The sequence below is a fragment of the Chelonia mydas genome, chromosome 6, assembly GCF_015237465.2.
Source record: "Chelonia mydas isolate rCheMyd1 chromosome 6, rCheMyd1.pri.v2, whole genome shotgun sequence".
Classification (NCBI taxonomy): domain Eukaryota; kingdom Metazoa; phylum Chordata; order Testudines; family Cheloniidae; genus Chelonia; species Chelonia mydas.
In genome coordinates, this window is record NC_051246.2 from 31,367,813 (window position 1) to 31,392,143 (window position 24,331).

General features: G+C 41.8%; 1 protein-coding gene and 1 long non-coding RNA gene across 9 annotated transcripts in view; one reads left to right on the forward strand and one right to left on the reverse strand.

Moving 5' to 3' along the window:
* KCNC1 (potassium voltage-gated channel subfamily C member 1) overlaps nucleotides 1-24,331 on the reverse strand; it is a 156,183-nt gene that overhangs the window by 120,367 nt on the left and 11,485 nt on the right. The window lies entirely within an intron of this gene.
* Nucleotides 1-24,331, forward strand: part of LOC122466160 — a 101,996-nt gene that overhangs the window by 74,918 nt on the left and 2,747 nt on the right. For 4 of the 5 annotated variants that reach the window (XR_006291467.1, XR_006291468.1, XR_006291469.1 and 1 more), the window contains exon 2: nucleotides 23,567-23,658. This is a non-coding gene — a long non-coding RNA (uncharacterized LOC122466160). Of the gene's footprint in view, nucleotides 1-23,234; nucleotides 23,313-23,566; nucleotides 23,659-24,331 lie in introns of those variants that run through there. The other variant, XR_006291470.1, reaches the window with a different exon arrangement.

Sequence of the window (24,331 nt, forward strand, 5' to 3'; positions counted from 1 at the left end):
TTCATGGAGACACTGGCTCTTCTCCCTTTGGGGGGTATTAAAGCTCTGTTCGCAGTAGGGTTGTGGTTCTGTTTGAGGGAGGCCAAAGGGAGGGGTGAAATTGGGTAGGGAGAAGGGGGTGTCAGTGTTGTGAATGTCATTCTTGTTATGGCAAAAGGCTTTGTCAAAGATCGGGGTTTATGGTAGAATGGGCAGGATCCAAATTCACCTAATCCCCTCTGGAAGTTTGTTCATAGTTTGAATCCTTTGAAGATAGAGGTGAAGGGATCTGTGTCATGTCACTAAATCCCTGAGGCACCCAGTACCACCTTAAAAGGATGTATAATGTTGATAAAATGCTAGATCCAAGTCCTACAGTCAATGGGAGTTTTATCCAAGAAATGAAAACATGATCAGACCCATGGTTAGTACTAGAAGAATATAAATAGAATGATCCCTGAACCAACTTTGGAAAATTATTCATAGGTTCATTTTCACTAACTAAAATGTCTGCAGTACTAGATATTCCTAATAGCTGTGTTTGCTTCTGCTGTGGTTCTAGTCACCTGCCTTTTTACTGTTGGTTTATTCCTCCTCTGTCCTGCGCTCATGGCAGGTACTCTTCTAACAACTTGAAGCTAAAGAGCTGCTTAATACATCAGAAATATCCACTGCTTGCCAAGTCTACAACTGAAAACAAGCCAGTTATTATAGCCATTTGTCAGTCTCATTTAAAATAAGAAATATAAGGTTGAATTAGCATTAAACATTTTCCTGCTGTGACTGTTTCACTGAATGCGTGCAATGAAAAAGACAAGCAGCAAATAAAATTTCAGAATGTATATAGATTGAGCTGCTGAGTGCAACTTCCTGCGTGCTAAGCCCACATAATGCATCGGTGGTGTTTAGGGTTGGTGATGGCAAAATCAAATCGATAATTATTTAGAGAGTGATTAAAAAAAAATAGTAGCAGAGAAGAGACAGAACTCAGCGGCAGTGAATACAAAGATGATTCTTTATTCCAGCTGCTGCACACTGACAGACCCCGTGGTTCTCTCTAGCTCACAGACTGACACAGCCTGTGATGCCAAGTGCTGGTCTGAATTGTGTATTTCTAATTTTAAATTACACGAGTTTTCTCTGGACTAATAAAACCCCTTTGCTTTGGTCCCAAGTTGACAGTGTGTTTAGGCATCAGAGAGAGAGGTTTCAGAGTAGCAGCCGTGTTAGTCTGTATCCGCAAAAAGAAAAGGAGGACTTGTGGCACCTTAAAGACTATAAATTTGTTAGTCTCTAAGGTGCCACAAGGACTCCTTTCTTTTTTTAGAGAGAGATGGTGTATAAAGTATGCCACATAGTTCATTTACTTAGTCTCTCTCTCTCTCTCTCTCTCTCTCTCACTCAAAGACTGTACAATCTCTCTTTTTGTTCTGTCTTTGTACAGCAACTAGCCCAGTGGGGTTCTGCTCTGTGCCTGGGGCTCCTGGATGCTACCACAATTCAAGTAATACATAATTTTTAAAAGGGCAAATTCAGGGATGCTATACTCTGTGACCCAGTAAATATCTTTTAAAAATGCACAGCCATGTAGCAAAAGGAGTTTGTGTAGGTATAAAGCCCACCAAAAGGCAGCCTTCACTTACATGCTATCCTTTTACACAGATTTTATGCCACCACTTCCTCTGCTATTCATTCAGGTGTTACCATAGCAACTGCAACAACACATGGCAATGGAAGATGCAGCTCTGCTTCATTAAGAAAGACAACCACTAATGTACAAATTCTGTCCGTCTGCTCATAGGTTGGGGAGGCTGTAACATGCTGGTGGAGCAGAGTCTCACAATCCTTGATAGGAAAACAGTTTTGTTTTATATCCATTTGAACACACTATGCAATTAAGATTTTTGCCTAAACCTCCCCCTGGTGCCACTATTAAATTAGGAATGAATGCAGATTATAGAGCTGGACGGAGGCCGGGAAGATTTCAGTTAGAATTGCCTACCACCCACAACCTATCTTTATGCATTAGGTTAGGGGGTAGGGGATCCTGTAATCCCCTGTGTGGGTTACTTTTGCATAACCATCCCTCCAAGTCTGTTTAAAGAAAGAAGGAGGAAAGTGGGTTAATGTTAACTCAAGCTCCCCAAGTAGGGTGGCCACCTTTCCAGGTTTTCCCAGGTGTGTCCCTTTCTGAGGTAGATGTACAGAGCACCCTTACAGATTTTCCCAGGACATACCACCAGCTGACCAGTTATGGTCTCAGGATCATCCCAGATGTCCCCTCCCCCCCCCCCCCCCCCCCCCGCTTTTTTTTTTTTTTTGGTACTTCAGAGGTGGTAACCCTAACCACAAGACTGACAGGGCAGACAATGCTGGGGAGAGCTGCGGTTGCCCCAGCCCCTGCCTCTATACACCCTCCACTTCCCCATCCATGAAGCTCTCTCCTTACGGTTTTGCAAGCAAGTACATGTGAAGTGAAAATAGTGTTTTCTCACAGCAGTGGATAGCAGGTATATTCTGCCAGACGTTCTGGAATCTCCAAGTAGGTGCAAACACTGGACAGATATGGAGAGGGAAGCCACAGCACTCGGGAGCTTTAACCTGGGCAGTAATGTTGTGTGAATCCCCTACACAGGTGCCTTCAATCTTCTCCATCTTCCCTGTTTGTGCAGTAGACCCACACTGATTCTGTTGTGGCCAAGTTTTTATGGAAACCTAGAGGAGGCAAAGTTTGCCTTTTGTCCCCAAGATTTGTCTGATCCTACTCCCATTGCAGTCAACGGAATTTTGCCATTTATTTCACTGGGCCAGGAGCAGGCCCTAAATGTAATATGTGTGTTTGTATTTTGATGGCACCAATATGTCCGCCAAAGTAGTGACATATAAAAGATTATATTTAAAATACAGATTGTTCCAAAGTCAATTCTCTTTTTTTGGCACCCTTCAACAGGCGAAACTAAGATCCTTATAAAGTGGTAATTACTGGTAGGAGGGTAGAGGAAAGGATATGTGCCAGTGTCATTACAGTGTGAAGTATCCTATAGAGGGCTTACATTTTTATGGGTTAAGAAATCGCTTTGAGGGCCATGAATGAAGGGGTCTCATTTTTTTTTCCCTAAGAAAATGTATTAGGTTGGGTTATGTTTGTGGTGGTGGTTTCTTGTTTGGTGGATGCCAGATTGCATGGTGATGATTTCTGTGATAACGTCTCCTGGGTGCAGAAAATTCGAACAGAACTCTGCCTGCAAGCTGCTCCAGACGTCTGTCTCCTATTGCTCCAAATGGAGACCTTGTTATCAATCAGCCTGTCACCTACCCCACTACCTGCTTCTATTAAATGATTTCACTATCAGCAATGATGGAACACACCAGTCAATAGCAAATTGCAAATACCTAGAAAGATTAGGTATAAAGATTATATGGATAACATCCTGGATACTGCATTGGAAGTGACAACTGCAACTCAGTGGTTGCTAATGCATTTTGCTTTGGTCAAAAATGAAGAAACAGCTTTATTTTTTATTGTTTCTGTTTACAGAGGGATGCAAACTGGAGACGTGTGTAGAGTGAGTCTCCTGAGAAATATCTGTTTCAAGTAGCTTTGTATAATGTACAGGTAATGTGATGTCTAATTCTTTTATATTGTTGTACAGTCCTTTGGAAAATGGAAAGTACTGTATAAGTGCTTTGTACTCTTCCTACGTTTTCCAAATAAACGGGGCATTCTCAAGACCCTTTGGGAAAAAATTAGCTCTAACAGAACCCAACTACAGTGGAAGTTCTTTAGTGTTACTCCAGGTCTTATATATTCATCTGTCCAGCCTAATATGTCATCTATACCAGGTGCACCAGCAACCTCTAAATTATTATAGTTAAAAGTAGGCCAGTAGTTCCAGTTTTCAGTTGCTTAAAATGTTAACTTTTCAGCTTAAATGTTTCCAGGCCTTGTCTCTGCCCAAAAGTATCCCGCTTAAATATTAACAAATATTGGCTAGCCCTTTTTCGTATGAGAACAGCGGGGGGTAATCTCTAGTTAGAAAACAAAATGCATGCAATGTTTTGATCAGCTCTAGCCTTGAGGAGGAGTGAGGTAGAAAACTAAAATCTGTCAGGATGACAGCCCTCACTGAGGAGAAATGTCTCTGAGTGTCCCAAGGCTAATTGGTTTTGAATTGATTGGCTTATGACCAGTTTAAAACCACAGTACACGCCCAAGCAGTACTTTTTACACAGAGGTTTCTCCCCAGGCGTGTAAAATGTTCTGCTGAGGGGAACTAAGGCTGTGAATGCAGGCTGACCTAACTTAGCTGAACAGTGCAAACTTTAGTAAAGGCGTGCAATGAATGAAACAGATCTAGAGAAACACTTGCCTTATTTACTGTGCATCTTGCAAGGTTATATATACCCCACGCCTCAGGTCTACAAGACTGGTTCCCTCCAATGGACTTTGTAAAGTGTCTGAGAGAGGTTGCTCCAGTGGCTTTCAGCAAAACAGCTCCCCACTATGGAATTTCTCTTTTCTTGTTTAAAATAAATAAATAAAAAATCCACACCTAGGATATTCAATTTAAAAATATTTTGGAGGAAACATTACATTTGCATGGTTACCTTGCATACTCAAAAATCAGGAAATAACAAAGTTAAGGAGGCATAAGGACTTAGCGCCAACCCCTTGTTTGTATACTGTTGTTGGTATGTGCCAGAGAAACATAGAAGTCATTTATACATAAAAAAACAAACAAACGCACAGCAAACTGTACTTAAACTAAACACTCCAGATTAAGTGGAACAACAGTGGATAGTCAAAATTTGCAGGCATATACAGGCCACCTAAGTCCACACTTAACTTTGTAGCTAACTGTCTCATCTCCTGAATTGCACCTATGCTGATTTAAATTTCACATCTATGTGCAAGTTAGTTTTATAATTAACTAGACTGTCTACTTAATTACAACTAAGAAAGGTTTTTCTGCTAGTTGAAACAAAAATACAGTATATGAGTGCTGAAAAATTATATATATATACACAAACCTTTCAGAAATAGGGCATTTTGGCAATGTTATTTCCCCCCACCCAGGTCCATTTCTTTTAGTGTGTGTGTGTGTGTGTTTGTTTGTTTGTTTGTTTGAGAGGGAGAGAGAGTGTGTGTGTGTGACAAGACATGATAATTTGATACGCTATAAAGACTGTGTCTACATGAGTAGAATATCCACTGACTTTAGTCAAAAAGTGGCAAAGTTACGCCAGTCATCCCAAGTAAGTATCAATAAAATCTTTACATCAGACGGAGTCTATATATATGACACATCTTATAGAAAACTATTTTAAGAATGTTTTATAGAGTTCTACAATTTTTTAGGAACTATTTGTTATATCACTCCACCTGTAAAGGCAAGTTCCTTAATTACCACGAGTCCAACTCTTCAGAACTCAGAAGGAGCCAAAAAAAATTTATAAATAGTTTTTCTATATCTAAATATGTCATGATTCTAAGATGCAGTAAATATCTGAAGACCATCTGGGGCTACAAGTGAATGCTGGGACCCATCAGAAAGAAGAGAATATCTTTTCTCTCCATTGGTATAAAGCTCCTATTTTTAGCCCCGGGGAGCTGTGAGAAACCAGCGTAATCCTGTCACTGTTGCGGGATTGAATCTTACCTTTCCTGGGTCTCAGGAAGTATAATTCTGAGGGCAGGAGAATTCCACATCTGAGGGAAAAAGGGAAATATTTCTCGGATAGGTTAGTTTTTATAAAAGTCATTGTCTGTCTGAATCTGCTCGTACTGAGTTCTTTAGAAAATCTGACCCTCAACTTCCCTGTACCCTCAGTTCCTCATCTACAAAATGCGGATAATAATACTTCTTTTCTTCCACTTTTTGTCCGTCTTGTCTATTTAGCCTCAGAGTTATTCATGGCAGGGACTGTGGCTTATGTGTACCTAGCACAGTGGGCCCAGATTTTCAGTTGGGGCCTCTGGGTACTACCCTAATAGAGATAATAAATAAAAATAACAATCAGGAAGAGTGCACTATGGAGATTATATATAATATTTAAATGTCAACTTGATGGTCAGAAAATTACTAGAAAGATTAAAAAAAAAAACAAAATCCCAAACAGTGTTGGATCCTCTTGAATGAAGAAATTATTTTACATCTTTAAGTTCAGAACAAAATCAAATCCTAAATTGTAAAATCCCAATGTTTCCTTAAAGTGAATCCCTTGAAAGGCCAACACTGAGGGGGAGTGAAAGGGGAGGGAGGGTACTATGCATGGGAAGGGAGAAGAACATACACAAACTTCTCTTCTTCAGCCTTCCAAAAAGCCTGGAAATAGTTCCAAGATGAGGTTTACAGCATTAGTGATCTAACGTTCATGTAGTGCTTTTCATCCAGGAAGATCCCTAAGTGCTTTCCAAATCGTACAGAAGAATCACTCTGTCCACGAGTGAAGTACCAGCCCCCTCTGGGTGAAAGGAGTTAGCTGTTAAACAGAGTACAGCAAAACTACTCAAGAGTTGCAGGAGAGGAAGTGAAGAATGCTTTATCCAACTGATACTACAGCAGGAATTTTAGGTTGGCAGAATGTATTTCCCAAACTGCTCTTTGGCAATGGCTCTGAGGTTTAATGGTCCCCGTGAGCGAGTTGTTCCCAACTGATAAACTAAAGTAGGCTTATAAACGTGTGTGCAGGCAGGCAACTGAAATGCATACAGCTGTAAATCCAAAGTATGTGGGATTTAAAATAGATTCCTTAGGAAATCTGCTTGTGCAATCTGCAGAATGAAGATGAAGGTATTTTGGTGCTATTTAATGTTCGTTCTTATTAGACAGGAAATCCCGCGATTAAACAGGAAGTTCTGTTGGATGTTTCTGGACATACTGGACTTTAGCTTCTAGACTATGGCCTTCATTCAAGCACTTAACTAGCATGGTATGACCAAATTGCAACCGTTGTTCACCAGCAAGGGGGTGGGGGCATCTGCGTCAGTGGGGCATTCATGCTGGGGAGAGAGGGGGTGATAGGTAATGTTTGCACTGCAACCCTCCCAGGGGGTTTGGCTGTCACTAAACTTAGCAGATATGACTGAATCCTCCCATGGAGAAGGTCTGTGACTAAGATGGCGCCACTTTCACATTTCTTTTTCAGAACAGAACAGCCTCACCTGTGGTGAATTACCAGCACTTCCTGTGAGTCCCTTGGCCATGCCCCTTCTCTGGCCATATCTGCCCACTTTGGGGGCTGTATTGGCCAGTGGCTCCTGGCCTCTTGCTGGAGCAGCAATGGTGAGGGGATTAGTACAGTCCTCTATAGGTGCTGGAATTAGGGTTGCTGGGGGTGCTGTCGCACCTCCATCTTGAAGTGGTTTCCATCATGTACAGGGTTTAGTTTGGTTCAATGGTTCTCAGCACCCGCACTATACAAATTGTTCCAGCACCCCTGCAATCCTCCATCCCTAGGCCTGTAGCTTGTAAAGGTTGGATGTCCCAGGGCACTAATTGTTTTGTTAATAAAATGAATCTAGGATGTTTACACAATAAACTTGTGGGAAGGTGGGGCAGGAGCATGGTATCTGCTGTGACCATGACAATTAATCTGTAAATAATTTTGCTTGAGTTTCCACAGCTTAGTTTATCCCTTTATTGTCTAGGGAATAAAAACAAATATTTGGAGAAGGAAGGACAGAATGTTGTGGGTCATCCTAGAGTGTGTGAAAGTTTTCTACTCTCCTTTCATTTGCAGATAGGAGGGGGAACACTAGGTTTTTAGAACACTGTTTACCAGAATTACACACTGTACAGGTGCTCCTAGATTTGGATGTCACTCCTCTTGAACTATTTAGCAGGAAGCTAGTAATGTCACAGTAACACTTCTGCTGAAATCTGTGGTTAGTATGATGATAGGAAACAGAAGTCAAGATTCTATGCCTACCTCTTCCTGTGATTTTTTGTATGATCTTGGGCAAATAATTTAATCTTACTGTGTTTCAGTTTATACATTTGTAAGAACAGGTAAAATAATACTTATCGACCTCACAAGAATGTTGTAAGAATTCATATAATGTTATGTAAAGTGCTTTGATCCTTGTATAGAAGGCATATAGAAGCGCAAAGGATTATTATTATGTCCCCATGGAAAACTAATACTAATGAATCAAAGCTAAACACTTGCTGTATTCTCAGGCTTAAACTTTTTTTATAATGCTTAACCTATCTCGGAGAACTCCTTTACGACCTGTTTCTGAAAGGTGCTGACCATCCACAATTTCTGTGGGAGCTATGGAATCTCAGTCCTGACATTGCATTTCTACTGTGAGAAATTATTTTGTTAAAAATATAATGGAATTCCATGTCTCGAGCCAGATCCTTAATGGGTGTTGTTCCATCAAACGTAGCAGTGCTATGATTGCTCACACCAGCTAGGAATCCTGTCCTTATTGTTTCTCAGTGCCTTCCAGAACAAAGCCCTCAGTTTGGAATCGGAAAGCTAGGTTGGATTCTTTTACATCTCTTAGCAATAATAAAGATTCCGCATTGGGAATTTTAGTTAAGGGTTCTGCTGCTGATACATAAGAAGGAGTAGAATCCATCTCATCCCTGCTCAGCTATGTTGGTTAGTGCCGTGCTAACAGGTGTAAATACTGTGGTAGTAAAAACTTATCTTAGGACAAGTCTACACTACTGCTTAAGTCAATCTAACTTACGTTGCTCAGGGGTGTGACACTCCTTTCCTCCCCACCCCCACCCGCGGAGTGACACAAGTTTTGCACTGTCCATACCGGCACTATGTTTGGGCTGGGAAGGAATTTTTCCCTTGCCACCATATTGGCTTAGGTGGATTTGTGTTTTTTTTCACCTTCCCCACAGTGGATTCAGATGGATTTGCAACTCATTATTTACGTGTAGGGCAGATGTCCAGTGCAGGCACTCCATAGGGAAGGTATACAGTAACCGGATAAATGGCTTGGAAAAGGGCTTAAAAAGAGGTATTTGGGAAAGGAGCGAATGGGGGTGGTTGGGGACTTCTATGATTGATACGGCAGGGAGCCAACCGCCATAACTTTCCTACAAGGTGAGGGGTGGATGGTAAGATCCCAGCAATGGATTTGCTGGAGAGACCTGGATGGAAAAAAGAGGGGAAGCTGGTGGAAGCTCCCAGGTATGGTAGGGTCTCAGCAATGAATTCACTAGAGGGACCTGGATGAAAAAAGAGGAAGCTGATAAAAGCCCCCCAGGTAATTATGGAATAAACAGGAGTTACCTGCACTGTACACTTTTATCTCCTGTGTAGTCCCAGACGTCTAATAATAAAGTTGCGGTCTGATTAAACCCATGTCAAGTGTCTCCTGTCCTTCTTTCGGTACAGCCAGACAATCAAGGGTGTTGATGGTTCAGACTCAAATTGATTGTTTCTATAGTATTCCCTGAACCTGAAATCTCTGTTCCATTCCTATACGCCACAGCAGAAGCTGGGTCAATACACTCAGGAAGAAATTTTTTTAGTCTCCTGGGACTCCTCTAACCTAGGCCAGCTGCAACTATGAAGGCAGACAACATATGGCACGAACAGAGCCCTGTTCTTCTTCTTTATTTTGTGTCTGAGTTTAAAATATCCAGATATACAGGCAATATTTTCCCTATGCTTAGACAAGATAAGTGGATCTTCTTCTGTGTATCCCATTTCCCTGACTTCTTTCTTCCTTTCTCATCTCCCAGTCAAATATGGTTTAATAGACTTATCAATGATCTTGTCATGTAGAGTTCGGTTGCACATGGAATATCTTGCTACAGTGATTCTTCCTGTATGTGAGGCAAAGAGACTTCCTTAAGTTTGAACTGTGGTTTGGGAGAAGGTATTATAGGCATAACCTTAAATGTTCCTATGATTAACGTACCTGAATTGCTGTAGGCTTTGCTTTCTTGTTTGTTGTCAGTTTCTCTATTGTAGGGGTGCTGAATATTCTGAATGAAGTAAAGATAAAAGCTGCCTTCTGGTGCCACTGATTTATTTTGAAAGGAACGTTAGCTCTTCCTACTGTCATAAAAAGATGTCCTTGCTTGACCTGCTTAAGCAACATAACACTGAAAGTAAATATATTTTACTTAATAATTTGTAGTGCTATTATATCTCTACGTTACTGTGCCAACGTTAACTAATTAGTCCTCACAATACCCTAAGAGGTAAATAAGTATTGTCCTGATTATACAGAGAAACCAATTCCAAGAGGTTGTGACTTGTTAGAGGTCATGCATCAAGTCAGGGCCAGCATTAGAACTTGGAAGTTCCTGTCTTTCACACCTCTGCTTGCTACACTAGACTACGCTGCTCTTCCTTGTTACTATAGTATGTGCTGTATGCAATCAGTGAAGTTCTCTTCTATCAGATCATAAGCACATATTCATATTGAAGCCCCTAGAGAAGGGAATGCATATAATGAACCACATCATTTCATTATACTAATAAATGCTGAATTAAAGATTAACAACCGTTTGCCCCAGACTCGTTTTTTTAAATGATATTGGTTCTAACCATGTGCTAAACTATGCACAAGTGTGTGATAAATATTTCTGGATCTCACCTGCAATGAGAACCCGCTGGAGTAATACTTACTGGGGCGGACATTGCTGCTTCCTTGCCATCTCTCTGCTTTCAGAGGCAATAACTAACTGTCTTCTCTCTTAGCTACAGCAAGTACATGTGATGTGTCCTAGCCTCTTGAAGATACAGCGTCTTTGTTGAGAAAGACCTTTCCCTTTAAATCTCTCTTAAGATCTTTCCAAATATGATTCAGGGCCTTGGGTGTGTGGTGAAGGTCATAGTTCGTACTTGCGATTTCTGAGCACAAACGGCATCATAGAGCATCAAAGTCTCTCTGTATGTGTTTGAGCTTTTGAGGAGATAAAGTTGGCCTCATTTTTCTTACCAGGTTAGTGTCTGTCCTTCATAGGCCACAGAAAAAATGAGTGCATTAGAATATGTTTTCTGGAACCCCAAAATGTCCTTGGACAATGCCCTTCCAATGCAAGCCACATGTCAGAGATAGTACAAGTATTTTTCATTTTCACAGGCTGATCCTCTATTCAGTCACAACCTCACAACAACAAAACATGCTTCTGTGACCGTGAAAGTTAATATTATAGATCCCCTCTTTGAAGGGCTCTTAGTCCGGCTGTTCTTTGCTTGCAGCAGGTTCAGAATGCAGTGGCATGATTGCTCACTGAGTCGAACGACCAGGATTACATCATCCCCACCTTGCATTCTTTATACTGTTTGCAAAGTGATGGATTTGCTTTAAATTGGCTGAACGTGGAGATTAAAACCTATGATGGTCTCAACTCAACACTGCTGGGTATCTGACATAATGCACCAACCCGCTTTCAGGATCCCAACCATTGCTTCTGGAGTCAGCAGGCATGTTTGCGTTTGCTGTGATGGCCACTGCAATGTGGAGTTCATTCCCCTTGACATGCATCTGATTTTGTTCCTCATTCAGAAAAAGCTCTCCCCCCTTTTCCCTAATGTGTCTTTACCTCCTGCCCACTGTTTCAATTGGACTGTCTGATTTGTTTTTGTGTTTCTGTTTTAAGGGGCTGTACTTGTGAAGTTTTATGCTACTGTGTTTGCAATTACTCTGCTGCAGAGCACCCTATATGCTTTGGGAGGGAGAGTAGCTATATAAATAAAACTAGTGTTACTGTGTCCTAATAACCAACATTTTCACCACAGCCTCTAAGAGGCAAAGTACCAGAAGCAGAGGTGTGGATCATTCAGGAAGGAAGAGCTGTCTGGCATCTAGAAGATGTAATAACACCATGCAGCTAGGGTGACCAGATGTCCTGACGTTACAGGGGCAGTCCCGATATTTGGGGCTTTGTCTTATATAGGTTCCTATTACCCCCCACCCTCTGTCCTGATTTTTCACACTTGCTGTCTGATTACCCTACATGCAGCTAGGCCAAGGCTTGCAAGTGTGAAGTTTACAAAGCACATACATATCTTCCTGATCTATATAGAAATTTGTTTCCACACGTACCTGATTAAAAAGATCATAAACTTTGAGATATTTTTGTAGCTGTTCAGTGAAAAGTGTGCTCTATGTGGAAGCTGATTGAAAAATAGAAAACATTGTTTTTTGGAAAAAAAAATCAAAAAGTGCTTTAAGCCATTTTCTTTATGCATATTTCAAGCTGGAGGATTTTGAGATTTCTTGTTCAAAATTTATAAAAATGTATATAGAAAATACTCTTCTCCCCCAGATGTTTTGTTTCCTTTACTCCTGTTCTCCCCTTACCCTTCTTTTCCTCCCTTTCTTCCTCTCTACTCCTTTTCTTTTTCTAATTTTGCCTCTGAAAAAAGAAGGAAGTGGGAGAAGAAAGGAAAAACGATCAAATAAAATATTTTTTGGTTTAATACTTCACACCCCCCCTCACCTCCCCCCCCCCCTGCAATTTCACAGAGAAAAGGGAAATTTTTGAATAAACACTTCTTTGAGGGGAAAAATCTGACTTTGGAAAATAGAACTAGAACTGGTCAAAAGTTTTCTAACTAACTTTTATTTAAACCAAAAATTGGGCTGAGACAAAATAGTAGGATACACACAGAGTAAAACTGTTACTCTAAAAATCTTTCTTTAGCTAAAAACTGCACCCAGAAGATCTGAATTTCAAAGCCCAGGGGCAAGATTTGGAAGTGACTAGTGATCTGGGTTGTATTGACTTGAGACCCCTTAAAAGGGCCTGATTTTCACAGGGTGGGTGCTCAGCACTTTCTAAAAATAGCACCCCTTTAGGAGTCCCAAGTCTGGAACCCAAATAGTGAAGCACCCAAATCGCTAATCACTTTAACACCTTGGCCAGGGTGACTACGTTCTCATGAAAATGGGCATACTCCTGCCTGCAAGTGCCCAGTGGGTGTTATTTTAAACAAGTTGAAGAATTCATAATTGTTGTTTTGCGCGTAAGCTAAAGGACCTTTCCAGTACAGAGTGCAGGTGAATTTAATAGCATGTTTCCTTCCCATTAGCATGAGTGAGAGTTTTATGCCACTTGATCTCTACACACCATGCTGAAATTCTACCTCGTTGTGATTAATATCATGTACAGGGCAGTGCAATGGATGATTCTTAAATTTCCGCATCTGTGTGCAAATCCATATCCCTACACACATCAGTTTTTGCTCTTTGTGAAAACATGACATAGGGCCTGGGACTACTGTTTCCCTTCATGTACCCCCATAGGCCACAAACTGTCTGTATTGTGTTTTGCCAGGCTTTGTGCCCTTTGCCACCTGTGTAGATGAGTTTCTTTATGGACTCTTCAGTTCAGAGTTTAGCTTTATCTCTGGGCAATCTTCCTTTCAAACATATGGAGTGAAGCCTGTTTTCATGTTCCAGAGAAGCCTAGAATTATTGTCAAACTGAGGAGCAAGAGACCGATTCCATAGAATGAGATTTTTGTTTTAGCGTTTACAGATACCAGAACTTATATTCACAGTATGTCTGCAGCTACTACCAGTGAAAATCACATTTGCTGAATTGGGCCTGCTTGACTAAACACCACATGCATTTCTTGCTCAGGTAATGTGATTAATCTGGTTGTGTGAAATAAATGCGGGGGAGCTCCCTTTTATGGACACTCAGCCAGCCAGTTAGCTATAAAGTCCCTCTTGGTGGCTGCTTGCTTTACCTGTAAAGGGTTAAAAAGTTCCGCAAGTAAAGAAAAGGGAGTGGGCACCTGACCAAAAGAGCCAATAGGAAGGCTAAAACTTTTTAAAATGGGGAAAAAAGCTTTCCCTTTGTCGCTCTGTTGTTCTCTCTGGGCTGAAGAGACGGAGGCAGCTGGAATGCTGCGTCAAGTTTGGACCAGCTATGAAAATTCATCCTCCGTACCTAGCAGGATTCGTTGGGACAGGGAATGTTTAGATAAATGTGATTAGGTTTATTTCTTTTATTTTGGCTTGTGGGACTCCTCTGTGCTAACCCCAGATCATAGAAACATAGAATATCAGGATTGGAAGGGACCTCAGGAGGTCATCTAGTCCAACCCCCTGCTCAAAGCAGGACCAATCCCCAACTAAATCATCCCAGATGCTTTTGTTTGCTTGTAACCTTTAAGCTGAACCCCCAAGAAAACTATTTGGGTGCTTGACTTTTAAAAATCTAGCAAAAGCCTAAGTTCCAGATGTATTTTCTTTCTTTTTGTTTTAATGAAATTTACCTTTTTTAAGAACCTGATTGGTTTTGTGTCTTAAAAGGTCTGTGCATATGTTTTTCAATTAGCTCGTGCAACAGCTGGGTTTCCCTTTTGTTTGTTTTCTTTCTTGGCTTCCCTGAGGGAGGGGTGGAAAAGCCAAGGGACCTCAGGCAAAACTTCCCAAGTGAATTTTTCAAGGATTTGTAAGAGGCAGTTTTTCACTTGGGTGGTGGCAGTGTTTACCAAGCCAAGGTCAGAGTGGGGAATCAGCCTTGACAGTGGTAAAAAGGAATGTTTCTAGTGTATGTTTAAATTTACCATATCATGCACATACTTGTATGTATGCATTTTATTTGTGAACTAGGCCTTAAAAACATTGAACATCTGTGAGAGGGAGACACCAGGCCAAGCTGGTGTAAATTGGTGCATCTTTGCTGAAGTCAAAGGAATTGCACCCATCTACACTGACAGAGAATTCGGTCCAAAATCATAGTTTTTCTTGCATGTCATTGTAACTGCATCAAACTGTCATGCAGTTCTCTAGAATCATAGAATTGTAGGACTGGAAGGGACCTTGAGAGGTCATCTAGCCCAGTCCCCTGCACTCATGGCAGGACTAAGTATTATCTAGATCGGTGCTTCTCAAGCTATCTGATGTGGGGGACCGGCAATTTTTTTTTCCAATGTGCGCACAGACCGGCAGCCGATGGCTTGCAGACCGGCATCGGTCCGCGGACCACCACTTTGAGTAGCACTGATCTAGACCATCCCTGACAGGTGTTTGTCTAATCTGCTCTTAAAAATCTCCAATGATGGAGATTCCACAACCTCCCAAGGCAATTTATTCCAGTGCTTAGTCACCCTGACAGGAAGTTTTTCCTAATGTCCAACCTAAACCACCCTTGCTGCAATGTAAGCCCATTGCTTCTTGTCCTATCCTCAGAGGTTAAGAGAACAATTTTTCTCCCTCCTCTTTGTAATAACCTTTTATGTACTTGAAAACTGTTATCATGTCCCCTCTCAGTCTTCTCTTTTCCAGACTAAACAAACCCAATTTTTTCAATCTTCCCTCATAGGTCATGTTTTCTAGACCTTTAATCATTTTTGTTGCTCTTCTCTAGACTTTCTCCAGTTTCTCTACATCTTTCCTGAAATGTGGCACCCAGAACTGGACACAATACTCCAGTTGAGGCCTAATCAGTGCGGAGTAGAGAGGAAGAATTACTTCTCATGTCTTGCTTACAACAGTCCTGCTACTAAATCCCACAATGTTGTTTGCTTTTTTTTTTTTTTTTTTTTGCAACAGTGTTACACTGTTGACTCTCATTTAGCTTGTGATCCACTATGACCCCCAGATCCCTTTCTGCAGTACTCCATCCGAGGCAGTCATTTCCCACAAATAAAAGCAATAGAAAGTGTTATCTGAGTTAGAGAATCCTGATGATGCCTGATTCCTCTTCATGGGGAAATCTACAGGAAATACTGACCTAACTACCCAAATTCCTTGCTATTAAAGGTGAACTGCACCCCAGCGTAGGGCTTGGCACAAGCTCTGTGCACCAGTTTTAAGTCCTATTTAAGCCCTTGTGGGTTTAAGGAAGAATTAGGAGATGCCACTGGTTTTGTCCTGGGTTTTCTTCACAAGGGTGAGTTTCACTCTAATTGCCTTGACTATTGTGGAATTGCTTGTTATTAATAATTTGCATATATATATCCTTGTGTGGCTGATTCCCAAAGTGCTTTTGCAGATGGTGACTTATTAATCCTCATGACATCCTTGTGATGTAGAGAAGTATTAGTATTATTAGTTTCATTATCCAGACTGGTAAATTGAACAAAGCTTATGAGGCCTAAATTGCCAAAGGCATCCACAGACTTGGGTGCCTGATCTGATTTTTGAGTGGTGCTGAGTACCTACAGCTCTCATGGACTTCAGATGAAGTTGTGAAAATCAGGTGCTAGGGCCAGAATTTTCCTCCTTACTCTGGCCTTTTTTATGGGCCTGAATTTGGCAGGGACAGAGTTCCCCAATCATTGGAACTGAGCAACGCAGCCACAGGCTTAATGGGCAGGAGGGGCCATAGCTGATGCCACTATGGGGATTCTAAATGGCATTGCCACCCATAAGTAGCTCAGCTTGGTCTGCCTGAACTTACATGGCTCCCCTGCTTAAAGCCACCATCGTCCCACTTGTCTGCAACTTCTGTGCTGTGCCTCTAAGGATATCTCTACGCTCGGCAGAGGCGTGATTGCAGCCGGTGTAGGCATACCCACATGAGCATTAATTTAGCTATCATGGCTAAAAATAATCATGAAGATGTGGTGGCATGGATCCTGGTGTGGGCTTGTAATGGAGTACCTACCCAGGCTCCCAGGTGGGCTTGTCCAGCCAGCACTGAAGTCCACACCGCTGCATCTTCATGGCTATTCTTAGCATGCTAGCTAAATGTAAAGCTATTGTGAGTATGCCTACGCTAGCTCTGTTCACTCCTCCAACTGCAGTGGAGACAGACACTCCTAAGGCCAACGCTGAATGCTTTTGAAAATCCCATCCTAGTCGTCTGAAAGGTAGAAACTCAAAAATTGGGGCACCCAAAAGTAGTGGATACTTCTGATAGTAAATTATTTAGTCTTAGACAACCAGGAGCAGAACTAGGAATACAACTCAGGAGTTCTATATCCCAGCCCTCTGCTTTAACCATTACATACACATTCCTCCTATCAATTGCAAAAGAGATGCTGGAGTTTTCAGCAAGACTTCTCCTGCATTTACATCTGCTTTAGATCTCTTCTTTCTGCCTTCCTAATAATTCTAAGAGACAGGATGACAGCATTGGTTAGGGGGGACAAAAATCTATAAATAATACAGTATGTAAAGTGGCATTCAACCAGAGTCTTAAAACTCTCATACTCCGATTTGATTCTGTTATTTTTATAAACTTCATCTTTCTTGACACTGACAATGATTCGTATAAATATTAACTGATCCATTTAAATCAGCTGCATGTAAGAGTGAGATTGAGTTGTAGGATTCTTTGGGGTCCTACCCTGCAGTCCTTACTTGGGCTAACCACCTGATGAAATCAGTGGGAATTGTGCCTGAGTAAGGACTGCAGGACTGAGCCCTTTAACCCTTTCCAAACTTGCCACACTCTCATATATCCTAACCACTGGATGGCAGATGCTGTATTTTTGATTTTCAGCAACACTGATATTTAAAACAGAAATAATATTACTTCTTTCTTTTGCAATATATAAAACAAGGTGTGTTAACCTGAACTGAAATTCTTCATCTACCCTACTCTTAAGGGTATTTTTTGGAGTGCAGGGTGATTTCTTATCGTGCCTTTATATTGTCTTGCGTGCTGTTTCTATTTTCACATTGTGAGCACTTCTCCCTTATACTTGGCCATGTGCTCTATCTTGATTATCAAAAAATGAGTAAGTAAAATATTTTAAAAATTGAAATTTGTGCAACGTTGTTTTTGCCCTAGTCTGTACAGAGAAGCTCTTTGGACAGTAAAAGAGGACAATTCCGTGTGTGCTTCTTACTTCTCAATTGTAATAAGATTGTATCTCTGTTATAGCTGGAATGGATATGACATCAGATAGTAAGTAACACTAAGGAGCTGCTCCTGCTTTCATTGCAATCCAATGGCAAAACTCCAGTAACAGATAAATGACAGCGGGGGATCTTCTGCAATCAACCCTGCAGAATAGTTCTTCTAAGTAACATTTGGACAAGCATACATACCGTGAAGGTTGAATCTAACAACTGCAACATTTAGTGATTAGCGTGTGCGGTGTTTGTATATGCCATAGCTATAGTGCACGTACTGCAAATTCTGCTCTCCCTGACAGTGCTCCTTAAGGCCATGATCCTGCAAAGACTTGTTCACGGGCTTAACATTATGCACCAGTAGTTGTTCCATTGAAGTCACTTTCGTCAAGTGGTGACGTTGCACTTCGCAATATGAAGAATTCAATGTATCAGCTTCAACTCAAAGAAAATTCCTGTTCTAATAAAATATGGATGACTGTGACAAAAGTAGCTTTCCGAGGTTTCCAAGACTCTTGCCTTTACACATAATGTCTGAAAGGTGACAGAATGATAGCACTGGGAAATGGGTTAACTGTGTCCCTGCCCTGACTTTGGAGCCCACCTGTAAGGCTGAAAGTGTTGTTCAGTCTCTAGGGATGAAAAGCCCACCTCCCCATAGGATGCTAACTGTTTGTGGTGTAAACATCTAGTCAGTTGAAACTGTACTAAGACGACAACTCATTTCATGAGCCATGCCCTAAAGTTATCAGCTGGCAAGGAATTGCTTTGAGTGGGTGATTTATAGCATATTCACATTGTGATACCAAACGAGTGAGCTATCCGGTCCCTGAACTATCAGTACATGGCATTACAGATATCTGTCCTCAGCTATTAAGCCAGGACCTGCTCCAGCTAAAGTCAATAGTGAAATTGTCATTGAATACAATGGAAACAGGATCTGACTCCAACTTGTTGGGAAATGTTGCCTTGCTTTACATATATTTTATTGTTATGTTGATTAGTCTGTGGAACTCATTGCCACAATATGTCACTGAGGACAGGATTCAAAAAAGGATAGAATGTTTATCTGGATAACATAAATATCTGGTTATAATAAGAATTTTTAAAAAGGGTTTGGAAATTATATAAATGCTCATTCTTTATCCTTTAAATGATGACTATTAAGAAGAAATTTTCCCTGGGGACAGGTTATTCCATAACTGCCTAGTGCAGAGTTTTTTTTACATCTTTCCCTGAAGTAGCTAGTACTGGCTTCCAGTGGAGACAGAATACTGGGCTAGATGGACAACTGGTCTCAATGAAACTGGAAATTCCTATGTTCCCATGTGAACAAATCTGAGATGGTTTTGATTCTGGCTGAGATGAAGATCATCTTGTTGCTCAGTGATAGAGGAGAGGAAAGTGATCAGGAACCGTCAGCATGGATTCACCAAGAGCAAGTCATGCCTGACTAATCTAATTGCCTTCTGTGACAAGATAACTGGCTCTGTGGATGAGGGGAAAGCAGTGGACGTGTTGTTCCTTGATGTTAGCAAAGCTTTTGACACGGTCTCCCACAGTATTCTTGCCAGAAAGTTAAAGAAGTATGGGCTGAATGAATGGACGGTAAGGTGGGTAGAAAGCTGGCTAGATTGTTGGGCTCAACGGGTAGTGATCAATGGCTCCATGTCTAGTTGGCAGCCGGTATTAAGTGGAGTGCCCCAAGGGTCAGTCCTTGGGCCGGTTTTGTTTAATATCTTCATTAATGATCTGGAGGATGGTGTGGATTGCACCCTCAGCAAGTTTGCAGATGACACTAAACTGGGAGGAGTGGTACATATGCTGGAGGGTAGGGATAGGATACAGAGGGCCCTAGACAAATTAGAGGATTGGGCCAAAAGAAATCTGATGAGGTTCAACAAGGACAAATGCAGAGTCCTGCACTTAGGACGGAAGAATCCCATGCACCGCTACAGACTAGGGACCGAATGGCTAGGTCGCAGTTCTGCAGAAAAGGACCTAGGGGTTACAGTGGACGAGAAGCTGGATATGAGTCAACAGTGTGCCGTTGTTGCCAAGAAGGCCAATGGCATTTTGGGATGTATAAGTAGGGGCATTGCCAGCAGATCGAGGGATGTGATCGTTCCCCTCTATTCGATATTGGTGAGGCCTCATCTGGAGTAGTGTGTCCAGTTTTGCACCCCACACTACAAGAAGGATGTGGAAAAATTGGAAAACGTCTAGCGGAGGGCAACAAAAATGATTAGGGGACTGGAACACATGACTTATGAGCAGAGGCTGAGGGAACTGGGATTGTTTAGTCTGTGGAAGAGAAGAATGAAGGGGGATTTGATAGCTGCTTTCAACTACCTGAAAGGGGGTTCCAAAGAGGATGGATCTAGACTGATCTCAGTGGTAGCAGATGACAGAACGAGGAGTAATGGTCTCAAGTTGCAGTGGGGGAGGTTTAGGTTGGATATTAGGAAACACTTTTTCACTAGGAGGGTGGTGAAACACTGGAATGCGTTACCTAGGGAGGTGGTGGAATCTCCTTCCTTAGAGGTTTTTAAGGTCAGGCTTGACAAAGCCCTGGCTGGGATGATTTAGTTGGGGATTGGTCCTGCTTTGAGCAGGTGGTTGGACTAGATGACCACCTGAGGTCCCTTCCAACCCTGATATTCTATGATACCTTGACCTCAGTGGTTCAGGAGCCAAGTTAGCGGTCACCATTACCCAAAAGACCCACAGTCATGTGAATTCATTGTTTCATTACTATTTATATTATTCTCACAGCAAAACAACTGACCAAGTATTATTATTTTATCAACTACAATTGGTTAATAACATAGTAAAAGCACTCTGATTGGGTAATAACCTAGACTGGTTAGTAATTAAATCACACAATGTTTTAATATCATGTGCTGCAAAGAGCCACAGGAGACACATTAAAGAGCCACTTGTGGCTCTCGAGCCTCAGTCTGAGTATCCCTGACCTTGCTCTATGGGTGAGTGTCCGCTAAACGGAGGCCAATTTTCGGGGAGTCATTTTTTCCTTGACATTTGGTAGTTTGCTTAAGTTTTGAGTGTTTAGCGCAGAGGGCTGGCAATGGGCAAAAGGTGCATATTAAAGCACAAAAAAATCGGAGAGAAATAGAAGTTCTGTGGTTTCACACTGTCACTTGGTAACTTGGACAATGCAGTTCTGTACTTCATCAAACAACTTGGGAAACTGGACACGCTTGTAAATAATTCACTTCATTGTCTCTTTTTATGATGATGATTATTTATTAGTTTATAAAGAATGATTAGAAAAGTACCTGCTCTCTACAAGGAAGAAGGTTTAAATGGACGAACGCCTCACGTAAAGGGACAAATTGTTACCACCTGTTGAACTGGGGCACTGGGAGGTGGGGGGAGGTGCAAGTAGCGTCCCCTGTTCTTCACGCCCCTCATTTGGGCTGGTTACAAAAGCACAGTTTGTCAACCCAAAGGAGGTATTACTCCCATTTTTACAGCTAGAGAACTGAGGCACAGAGAGACTGTGATTTGCTCAAGGTCACATAGGGATTCTGGCAGAGTCTGGAATTGAACCCTGAGCTCCCAAGTCCCAGGCCACTGCCTTAAATACAAGATCTGCCTTTGTCAAAATAGGACATAAATTGGTCATGAGTGGTGCATAAGCCTCGCATGGATTTCACCCACGTAGCATACCTAGGCTATCCAGAACCACAGGATGAAATTTTATCAGGGTCAATTCAGCCCTTCCTCCTTCCCAGGAAGTTTGTGTGTATCTGTATTTTAGGTGGAACCTAAAACACCAAAGTCTGGTCAGCTCTGCATGAACATTAAAGATTCCATGGCAATTTTTGTAAAAGCAGAGCTTTGCCCTCTCGTCCTGGCCAAAATGTCTCCTCCCCAGAAGGTTAGATAGTGTATTGTTTGTAATGGCTTCTCTAGCTAAAAAGCTGCTGCAGTTAATGGTGGTGGATATAGACATGTGTTGGGTTGTGGGATGAAAAACAATATAGAAATGCTGCTGGCTTTAAAATATTCTTTTCTTGCAATCCTACTGACATCTGCAGCTAAACTAAACTTATTTTGTTTCTTAATGGAGCAGACTTTCTAAATGCCCTTTTCTCAAGAAAAGTGAGTGCACTTTTGTGGAATTGATGTATTGCTGTTTAGACATAGCTAACACTTTAAGTAACCCATACTGGTTTAAATTAACATAAATAATTTTAATTATTTAATTAAAGTTAATAAAACTACTTGCACCCTTGGGATTTTTAGAAAGTATAAACATCTAGGACTAATCACCCAACTGCCCGATGTTGCTTGCTTAAGCAAAACTCGTATAAAAGTGCATTCATTTGGCACTGAAAAAACACCTGACACTAAAAGACATTGGTTAGGGTATCAAAGAGCTGGTTAAGGCATGCTTGATTTGTCTAGAAAACATAAGTTAAAAGCAATTGTGCAGCACGTGGGCCAAATCCTGAAAAATGCAGAGAAGCAATGGGCAGGTCTGCTTTAAAAAATGATGGCACATTATGGCCAAGATGATGATGATGTGGTTATTATAGTACAGACTAGAGGCCAGAATCAAGGTGTAGTCCCCATGGTGCTTGGCGCTGTACATACACAAAGCCAGACACAGTCCTCACCCCTAGTCTAAACAGACAGAGTGGGAGGCAAAACAGGGGCATAGAGAGGTGAAATGACTTGCCCAAGGTCACTCAGACAAGTGGCAGAGCTGGGATTAGAACCCAGGGACAAAATCATGGCCTCATGGAAGTCAATGGGAGTTTTGCCATTCGCTTCAGTGGACCAGGATTTCACCTCAGGTCTCCTGACTCCATCCCCAGGGCCCTCTCTATTATACCACACTGCATCCATGCCAGTGACCATTTCCAGGTGTCAGCCCTTCTCAGGATTTGTCCCTGTATGTACTAGAAGTTCTCCTGAACATCTAATTCCTAATGTTGTGCCTGGAGCCTTTCTTTATCATTTATAACCGGACAAACCAGAACACTGGATCCAAATGCCAGAGAGTATCAGATGCTGTGGTGAGGAGGGTTTTGTAAGAACTGGAATAAAATCGAATAGAATGGTGGAAATTCAGTTTCAAATTGAAATCCACAGTTGAACTTTCTGACTTGTGTAAATCTCTATAACACATCAAACAATACATGATGTGAACTTACCAGGGCTCTCTCTATTTGTATGGGAAATGAAAACATAAGAATGGCCCTACTGGGTCAGACCAAAGGTCCATCTAGCCCAGTATCCTGTCTTCCAACAGTGGCCAGTGCCAGGTGCCCCAGAGGGAATGAACAGAACAGGTAATCTTCAAGTGATCCATCCCCTGTTGCTCATTCCCAGCTTCTGGCAAACAGAGGCTAGGGACACCATTCCTGCCTATCCTGGATAATAGCCATTGATGGACCTGTCCTCCATGAATTTATCTAGTTCTTTTTTGAACCCTTGTTTGAAATGCAGCTTTATGTTTTCTTTGTTGCTAAGGTGTGACCCAAGAACTTCTGGATGCCCTCTGGAGAGCACAGGGGAACACAAGGGTACAGGGACCAAAAGACTGTCATGTAAGGTCTCTACTGAAAGTAAATGTCACACTGGTCACCACAGAGACTAACATATTTATTTGAGCATAAGCTTTCATGAGCTACAGCTCACTTCATCCCACAACCACTGGAAAACATGTGGATGGATGATGTTCATAAGGTCTGTGACTAGGGACTGGTCAACAGAAAGGCAAAAAACAGGTTTTCTTTCATGTAAGAAGTTTTTAAACTATCTGTCTGTATACATGTAAATGAAGTATTGCTTCCATTTACAGACTTAGCCCGATGCTAATGAAGGATTTGGAAATCTTAACGGAGGAAATTTATAGGAAGAAGTAATACAGCACAGGAGAGCCCTGTTTTACAAGTAAGGACAATGCACTTTTAGGAGTATAACCATTTAATCTATGAGGACAAGCCACCAGCAGGCTTGATTTTATGAGGAGGGGTCTCGGCCAATCTGGTTGAAAATGCTGGGGAAAGTACTTGGAGTAAGCCGTCTTGTAAGAGAGAGGGGAATGCCTTGTTGGTTAAGTTTAGACTCTAGAACGTATATTATGATTTTGTTTAATGTATAACCCTTTGTTCCCAGTAGTCTCACTCTACCACTTGAATCTCTGCCCTTTAATAAACTGAGGCTTGGTTTACACTATCAAGTTATGTCACTAGAACTGTCGCTCAGGGGTATGGAAAAGTCTCCCATCGGTGTAAGGAATGTCTTCACTGAGCACTACGGTGGTGCAGCTGTGCCACTGCAGCACTTGTGAGTGTAGACAAGCCCTTACTCTTGCTTTCACACTCTCTCTCTCTGTCTGTATAAAGTGCTGTGTGTTCAGAAGGGTGTGGATCCTGAGTTGAACCATGTAAGCTGATGTGTGCTGTTCCTTTGAGAGTAGTGGCTCTGAGACTCCTGGGGCTTTTCAGGGGCACAGGGGTTGGGCACTCCAGAGGCACTCTCTGAGGTCTCAGGGGTCAGTGCGTGCCTGTCGCTAACCGGTACAGAGAGAGCGTGAAGCCTGCAAGGCAGGGCTTGTGTTGCC